This window comes from Eucalyptus grandis, chromosome 11, assembly GCF_016545825.1.
Source record: "Eucalyptus grandis isolate ANBG69807.140 chromosome 11, ASM1654582v1, whole genome shotgun sequence".
In the NCBI taxonomy this organism is placed as follows: domain Eukaryota; kingdom Viridiplantae; phylum Streptophyta; class Magnoliopsida; order Myrtales; family Myrtaceae; genus Eucalyptus; species Eucalyptus grandis.
The window spans coordinates 14,518,685-14,527,674 of NC_052622.1; positions in this window are offsets into that span (position 1 = coordinate 14,518,685).

The following is an 8,990-nucleotide window of genomic DNA, read 5'->3' on the forward strand; positions in this document are numbered from 1 at the left end:
GCTAGCTAAATCAGAAGGCGATGGATAGAGGAGTTTGGTGACATTAATTACTACATAGAATGTCATTTTCTATCTATCCGTTCATCCATATGGGTCCAGTCCATCCGAAATTTCAAGGGGGTATACAGAATTAAACATGTTGATACCACTAATCTCGCTGTCTTTTCCTTTGGCTTCACGGAGTTTCAACATTAATTAAGCTTTGCAGTTGTAGAACAGGTTCGCAAAGGCTATCTAGCAAAGCATATGCTTCAATCAACACATGGCATCAAAAACCAGTTCTTGTAGAAAGGCAAACTAGCACCGATCAATTATGAACACACTTGAAATTATTTCCAAATTTGTACTCTCAACCTCAGTGGTATAATCTACTACTGGATGTAGGAGTAGTGAAATCATTATTTCACCATTAAGTTATGAAAAACTTGCTGCGCCTACCAATAAAATATTAAATCACTCCATAATTTGCTTTTGAATACTAGATTTGAGAATGGTAACATGGATTTTTCATTGACAAGTTACTAATTAATCAACGAGGGATGCTTATGTAATTTTGGTGTATTTGGTAGTTTACTACTTGATGTGTGGTGATAAAATCAAACTACTTAATGGGCTTAATTATTAAATTTTATAGCACTTGGTAGTATACTACCGGATACTATATTTAAGGATGGTAAAATTGTTATTTGATCAATAAATTACTAATTAATTGATGGGTTCCACTTGCAATGTTGTAAAACGCGTGTTAATCTACTTGTAAAAAAGTGAAGAGATGGTAAAAACCATTATATTGTTGATAATTTACTAAGTAATTGACTAAGCCAATGGGCAAATCTAAAAGCAATTGTTGATCGACTATTGGCCAAAAAAATCTATAATTGGACACTAGAGTTGAGAATAATAATTTTATTATTTTGTTAACAAGTTCCTGATAGTTGACCAGACAAAAAAGTAGCCAAGCAATTTTGCTTACCAATGATATTACCGGTTCTTGAAATTTACCATCGGTCGGAACCAGTTCTCATTTTAGCAAACGCAATAGTAAAATCATCCATCGAATATTGGTATACCACAAATTTTCCTGCTTTTTATGACGTGAGATTTTTCTCTTGTGGGATTTCTTCATGGAGAGTCTATCGATGAAATGCTGGCATTAGTCAAATTATCCACTAAGTTAGAAGAAGTTTTATGTAAAGTTGCTTCAAGCCTCATCACCTACAGACTTGATCATCCAATTGAAAGAAGACATACGTCTTCGAAATGAAGTTCCTCATGATATCATGTGTGGACAATATAAATTGATAAAGATGAACTCATGAAAGCAAAACCCATAACGAAAATCCTTCTTTCAAATGGTCTTCATCATTTATTGGAATGTTCACTGAGGATTATTCATCCGATTTTGCGTGCAGCAAGGTTACTTTTGATTAGTTTGTTTCATTTTAAAGGATGAGTAATGGATCAATTGTAAAGGGATCTGGATGGAATCCAAAATTAGGTGGCGCTTCTAGGAGAGTCTAAATTTATTCAAAATATAGTAGATATAATATTGTCTACAGAGTTACATGAATCCACAGCAATCGATTGTTATTTCAAAGGTGATATTTGATGAATTTTTAAGGTGGTCGAAGGAGATTACCTAGAGAGTAGTTGTGGATATGGAGTTAAATGCTTTGGGTGCAGCAATATAGTTTCGAATTTGGAGATATGGGAGATGCGGACTCTTGGGGTGCTATAACTTGGCAGAAAGAGACACTTAAGTGCCATAATTTACGAAAGGTACACTTAAGTACCAAAATCGGAGCAAAATGGATCATTTGAGTGCCAATTGGCCAAAATCCGGCCAAAATTCGGCCAAAACACCGACGTGTCAATTTTCCAGTGAAGCATGTACAAAACGGTATCATTTTTGGTGGTGACGTGGTAAAAAATTAATTAAATTCAATTTATTTAAAACATTTATAAAAAAAATACAAATATTAATTTTTTTTTTTAAATTCTTAATTTTTTTTTAAAAGGGGGCAGCTGAGGGCTCGCCTCCCCGTTGCCGACAAGGGTTGGTGACGAAGGGGGAGGGTCGGCCGGGTCGCCGGGCCCGGCTAGGCAGCGACCCAGTGATCGCGCCGCCGAGGGTCGCGCCCTCGCTCATATTCACCGGGGGAGGAGGAGGAGGGGGAAGTAGTCGACAACCGAGGAAGATGAAGAAAAGGGGGGGGGAAGGAGGAGGAGGGAGGGCGACGGCGAAGGCCGGGGCCGCCGCCCTAGCTGTGGCTCGGCGGCCCCGGTGACCCTCCCCACCTTCCGCGATGGTGGGAGGCAGCGGCGGCAGGGGTTAGCCCTCGCCGTCGACGCCTTACTCCTCCCTTTTTTCTTAATAAATATAAATTATATTATTATTTTGTTATAAATTTAATTTAATTAATTTTTATTATATTAAAATTGAATTATACCAAAATGACGTCGTTTTGGCCGATTTAAGGGCTCTATTTTGGCCAATACCCGAAATGACATTGTTTTGGGTGAATTAGAGCTGACTCAACTATCCGACGAGCCATCTCGGCGAGAAATATTAATATTTAATTTACACGTATGATTTCCAGCCGGCTTCACCAGAGGTGGCACTCAGTTTCCCACTTTTCTTATAATGTGGCACTTAAGTGTACCTTTCGTAAGTTATGGCACTTAAGTGTTCCTTTGTGTCAAGTTATGGCACTTGAAGAGATCTTTTGCCGGAAATATGGAGAGTGAATACTGATGGAAGGTTGCAAGTTAGGAGATCAGGAGTTACATCTGTTGGAGAAAACTTCCTTGCATGTTTTGAAGCTGACAAAATATTTTCATTAGTCTAGTCTGAAGACTTGCAGCCTCTTTCGTCAAAGTCTGAAGACTGCCGAACCTCCAAACTCAAGATTCAAAGTCTATCCTCATTAATAGTTTCTAGATCGTCGAAGAAAACTTATCCAGAATTAAGTATTTCTTTAAGGATTTGATTCTATCGACTAAAGAAGATCTCTTAGCTGGATATAGCATTTCGGAATCCATTATTCATCTTGAGATTGATTCAGGGATTTTGGATCCGTTGATTGGCGAAGCATACTTGGAAGGTTCTACTTATGGAAACCTAGATCCTGATTGTATGGCGAGCATGATTGGTGGGCTATCGTCATATTCCTTAAATAACTCGAAATCTCCCTGATTGATTCTGTCCAGCGGGTAGATTGGAAGAACTCCTTTGGTAAGTGCCAACAGTTATGAAGGCATGGATGAGTATATAAGGAAGATGTTCTAGTTATTCAAGTGTGTGCGCGATAGAGAAATTCCAAAATCTGAAGCTCCTTGTTCTTTGTCAATTCAATTGTTGAAGCGTGAAATTGTACTCAAAAGATAGTTTATACTTCTGTGAGACCTTGAGGAAGTGTAGTAGAGTCTCTACACTGTGGAATCAAGGAAGAGCTATATTGTAACAACTCTTTTGATTCTTAGTGAAATCCAGCCGGTGGGCTGTTAGTGCAAGAGAATGGACGTAGGCTTGGATTAAGCCGAACCATTATAAACCTTGTGTTCTTATTCTTTTTGCTAAACTCTTTTACTTTGATCGTAACTCTATCTGATTATTAGAGTCTAATTTCCTTTTCATAGTCTATTGCTAAACAGAGTTGGTTTAAAAGCAAAATTTTATACTTTACTCTACAAAATTTATTTTCGCACCTATTCACCTCCCTTTAGGTGCTCGTACTAGCTTTCACAATTGGTATCAAAGCCTGTGTACTCATTTAAGTTGAAGTGTTTTTACTTTAGAGTTAACAATCCATGGCTAGTACGTTGGCTCCAGGTCTGGTTGAAGGGCAAAGCAACACTAGATTGCCTTATTTTGATGGAAAGGAATACATCATATGAAAAAACAAGATGAAGGCATTCCTAAGATCAAAAGATCCTTTGGAATGGGACGTGGTAGACAAAGGAATCATTCCTAAAGCTACAACAGTCTCAGAAAGAGGAAAAGAAGCTGTTGAGTCCAGTGAAATGACTCAAGAAGAGATAACAAAGAGACAAGCTTTTTATGCAAATCAATTTATTCCTTATATTGTGCATTATCTCATACTAAATACAACATAATATCTTATTGTGAAACAGCTAAAGAAGTCCGGGATAGATTGCACATCGCCTATGAAGGAACCGATCGAGTGAAAGAAACCATAATCAATATTCTGCTCGGTTAATATGAAGCATTCAAGATGAAATAAGGAGAATCTATCATTGACATGTTTAGTCGTTTTACAGAAATCATGAATGGTCTTGAATATCAAGGTCAACCAATCTCTGTACCCATGAAGGTTAACAAGTTACCGCGTGGACTTTCCAAAGATTGGAATCACATAAAGACCTCAACAAGGGAGACACAAAGAATCATGCCACTCTTTGTCGACGAATTGGTTGGGACTCTTCAGTCTTATGAAGTGGAGCAAATCAATGAAGATGAAAATCCCAAAGGTAAAAAAAAAATTCATTGTATTAAAATCTAATGATGATTCTGATGTCACAGATTCTGAAGACGATATGGACGATGAAGAGCTTGCTCTCATGATAAGAAGGTTCATAAAACTGAATAGAAAGGGAAAAAGATTCAATCCGAAGAAACAAAGTTCTCAAAAGTTACAAAATAAATTAGCTGAGGATGATGAATCCAACAAGGATGTAATTTGTTTTGAATGCAAGAAAAAATGGACACATTAGACCCAACTATCCCTCACTGAAGAGAAAGAAAGGAAAAGCTGAGAAATACCAAAAGCTTTTAAAGTGATACCGAATGTGAAGAAAGTGATGATGATTATGCCAATATTTGTTTTACGGCACAATTAGAATCGGATTCAGACTCTGAGACAGGCTCAGACTCAGATAGTGAAATCGAGGTAAGTAACTTAAAAATTCCTACTAAAGTCTCCAAATATATTGATGAATTGTGTTTTAGTCTCAAAACCTCTCTCAAGAAGATTTCCGAACTTAAAAGGGAAAATTCTGCACTGAAGCAACAAGAGATTGTTTGGAAAGAAAATGTTGAAAAATTACATAAAAGTGTTACTACTTTGAAAGAAAATGTAGACTTTCTTTCAAAAGAAAATGTAGACTTTCTTTCAAAAGAAAATGTAGACTTTCTTTCAAAAGAAAATGCACTCTTGAAAAATGATATTTCAAGTATTTCAAAAGGGTTTTCAATAGGATCTGAGAAATTAGAAAAGATTCTTTCAGCACAAAGATCTTACTTTAACAAATAAGGCTTAGGAATGACTACTGAAACCATTCATCTAATTGATTTTCCTAAAGTAAAAGAAAGAATTAAACAAAGACCTACAAAAGATTCTTACATAAATCATTTCCAAAAAGTTTTTGTAAAACTTGTAGGCCGCAGTGCTCTCAAATGTTCTAAGTGCAACAGCTCAGAACATTTTGAGAAAGATTATCCTATGGTTTGGAAACCCGTGAGGAAGGTTTGGGCAAAGACTGTATATCACACTAACTCCATTGGACCCAATAAAGTATGGGTACCAAAGAAAGCTTGAGTTTCTTTTTTAAATGCATGTTACTATCAAGAAAAAGGTTAAATGGTACTTGGATAGTGGATGCTCAAGATATATGACAGGAGACTCAAGTTGCTTCATAAAGCTTATGCAAGTTAATGGTGGAAAAGTTTCTTTTGGAGGAAATAGCAAAGACAAAATTGTGGGATATGGAACCGTAAAGATTGGAAGTCTCATGATCAGTAATATTTCCTTAGTGGAAGGACTCAATTACAACTTACTGAGTATCAGCCAGCTGTGTGACACAGGTTTCAAAATCAACTTTCAAGAAAGAATATGTTTAGGAACCAGTAAAGACTCCTTTCAGACTTTCACGGGGCGAAGACATGGGAATATCTATCTTTTGGATATCAAACCAGAAAAATCCCAATGTCTAATCTCAATTCAAGAGGAAGCAAATCTATGGCACAGAAAACTTGGCCACATCAACATGAAGCAAATAGCTAAGATCTCAGCAAAGAAATTTGTTCTTGGACTACCAAAACTGACATTCCAAAAATCTGATCTATGCACACCATGCGTATTGAGAAAACATGTAAGAAATTCCTTCAAACCAATAAATCAAGTGTCCATTAATCGTGTACTGCAGCTCTTGCATATGGATCTGTTTGGATCAACTAGAACTCAGAGCATCGGAGATAAGAAATATTGCCTAGTAATAGTGGATGATTACTCACGATTCACTTGGGTATATTTCCTAGCAAGTAAGTCTGAAACCTTTTCATATTTTATAAAATTTGCTAAGAATGTTCAAAATAAGAAAATGCATGTTATTTCAAGTATACGAGCATACCATGGAGGTGAGTTTAAAAATCAAGACTTTGCTAAATTCTGTGATGAATCTGGCTTTCAGCATGTGTTCTCCTCACCATACACTCTAGAGCAAAATGACGTTGTGGAAAGGAAGAATAGATCGCTGTAGGAAATGGCTAGAACTCTTTTAATTGAAAGTAACATTTCTTCTCGTTTTTGGGTTGAAGCAGCTTCTACAGTGTGCTATATTATTAATAGAGTATTCTTAAGGTCTATTCTGGAGAAAACTCCCTATGAGTTGTTCAAAGGGAAGAAGCCAATTGTTTCCTATTTTCATGTGTTTGGATGCAAATGCTTTATATTGAAAAATGCAAATGATCGAGTTGGTAAGTTTGAAGAAAAACCAGACGAAGGCATCTCCCTTGGATATTCAACCACTAGTAAAGCTTACAGAGTATACAACGAAAAGACTCAATCTGTAGAGAAATCGATGAATGTCAAATTTCAAGCCTTTATACAAAATCAATTGATTCAGACCCATCTAGAAGAATCTGAACCTGCTCCAGACTCTACAAGGTTTAAACCACAAGAAGTAGCTTAGACTTCAGAGGACCAGCAACGAATAATCATTGAAGAATCAAATAAAGAAAAAGATCAACAGTCTGATAAGCCAATCAGCAACTGGAAGCATAAGTCTAGTCATCCTAAAGAACTCATTATTGGTGATATTGATGAAGGAATTCGTACAAGATCCAAAAGGCGTGAAGAGTCTAGTGTTGTGGCACTTATTTCTGAAATAGAATCCAAGAGCATAGAAGAAGCTTTAACTGATGAAAGCTGGATTGAAGTTATGCAAGAAGAACTCAGGCAATTCGGTATCAATGATCTTTGGGAATTGACTCTTAAACCAAAAGGTAAATCTATCATTGGAGCTAAATGGGTTTTCAGGAGCAAGATGAACGAGGAAGGAAAAGTCATAAGGAACAAAGCAAGACTCGTAGCAAAAGGATATACGTAAGAAGAAGGGATAGACTATGATGAGACTTACGCACCAGTAGCAAGGTTAGAAGCAATTAGATTATTACTTATTTTTGCTTGTTATAAGAATTTCAGGTTATTCCAAGTGGACGTCAAAAGCGCTTTCCTAAATGGATTTATCCAAGAGGAAGTCTATGTGGAACAACCTCTCGGTTTTGAAGACCCAAGGAAACCAGACTCTGTATTCAGACTAAAAAAGATGCTATATGGTTTAAAGCAAGCACCGCGAGTTTGGTACGACAGGTTAAGTAAGTTTTTAATTCAAAATGGTTTTGTTAAAGGTAAAGTAGACACTACCCTGTTTATCAAAAAAGAAAGCAAGAACTTTTTACTTGTTCAAATTTATGTTGATGATATTACTTTTGGATCTCCTAATGAAAATCCGTGCAAGAAATTCTCTAAGTTTATGCAGGACGAATTTGAAATGAGCATGATGGGTGAACTAACCTTCTTTCTTGGGCTTCAAGTGAAACAACTGAAGGAGGGAACTTTCATTCACCAAGAAAAATATGTAAAGAACTTGTCAAAAAATTTGGATTGAAGAATTGCAAAAAGACTAATATACCAATGTCAAGTTCCTTGAAGCTAGACAAAGATGAAGGAGGAAAGAAAGTAGACCGGAAGCTATACAGGACTATCATTGGTTCACTTCTTTATCTTACTACTTCTAGACCTGACATTCTGTTTAGTGTTTGTATTTGTGCCAAATTTCAATCAGATCCCAAAGAATCTCATTTAAGTGCTGCAAAACGTATCATCAAATACGTTGCTTCAACCACTAATTTAGGTCTCTGGTATCCTAATGAAGGAGACTTTACTCTCCTTGGATATTCAGACGTAGACCTAGCAAGATGCAGAGTTGATAGAAAGAGCACCTCGAGCACCTATCAATTGCTTAGTAACAGGACTGTATCTTGGTTTTCGAGAAAGCAAAGTACCGTAACTCTTTCTACAACAGAAGCAAAGTATGTGGCTCTTGGAAGTTGTTGTTCACAAATTATGTGGATAAAACAACAACTAAGAGACTTTGGAATCCAAGACTCATGCATTGAAATTAGACGCGACAACATCAGTGCAATCAATCTCACCAAGAATCCAATTCTTCATTCAAGAGCAAAGCATATAGAGATTCGACATAATTTCATTAGAGATCATGTTCAAAATGGAGAAGTCTCGATTCAGTTCATTGACTCAAAGAATCAACTTGCGGACATTTTTACAAAGCCTTTGGAGAAAAGTCAATTCGAGTTTATTTGTTCCAGACTCAATATCTTAAAGTTTGAAGAAGATCGACTCGGGGCTAAAAAGTCTAAAGATATTCAAACTCAGAAGATCAAGAATCACGACTGTAAGTTATTTCTGTTTTAGAAATTTATCTCACGGATAAAATCTTGAAAATGTACGTTCATCTATTAATTTGTAATTGATTGATGTTATCTTCCTTAGTTTTCGTGATTATTGCAATCATTCCTTTTCGAAAAAGAAGTTTTTTTTTAAATGACGGTTACTTATTTTTTCAAAAAGGCAGTTATTTTTTGAAAATGCATTTTCTATTTTTCCTTTTACGTCGTTCCGTATGCCTCGTTTCGACTGCTTTATATACTGTTGATTTTTCTCCATTTT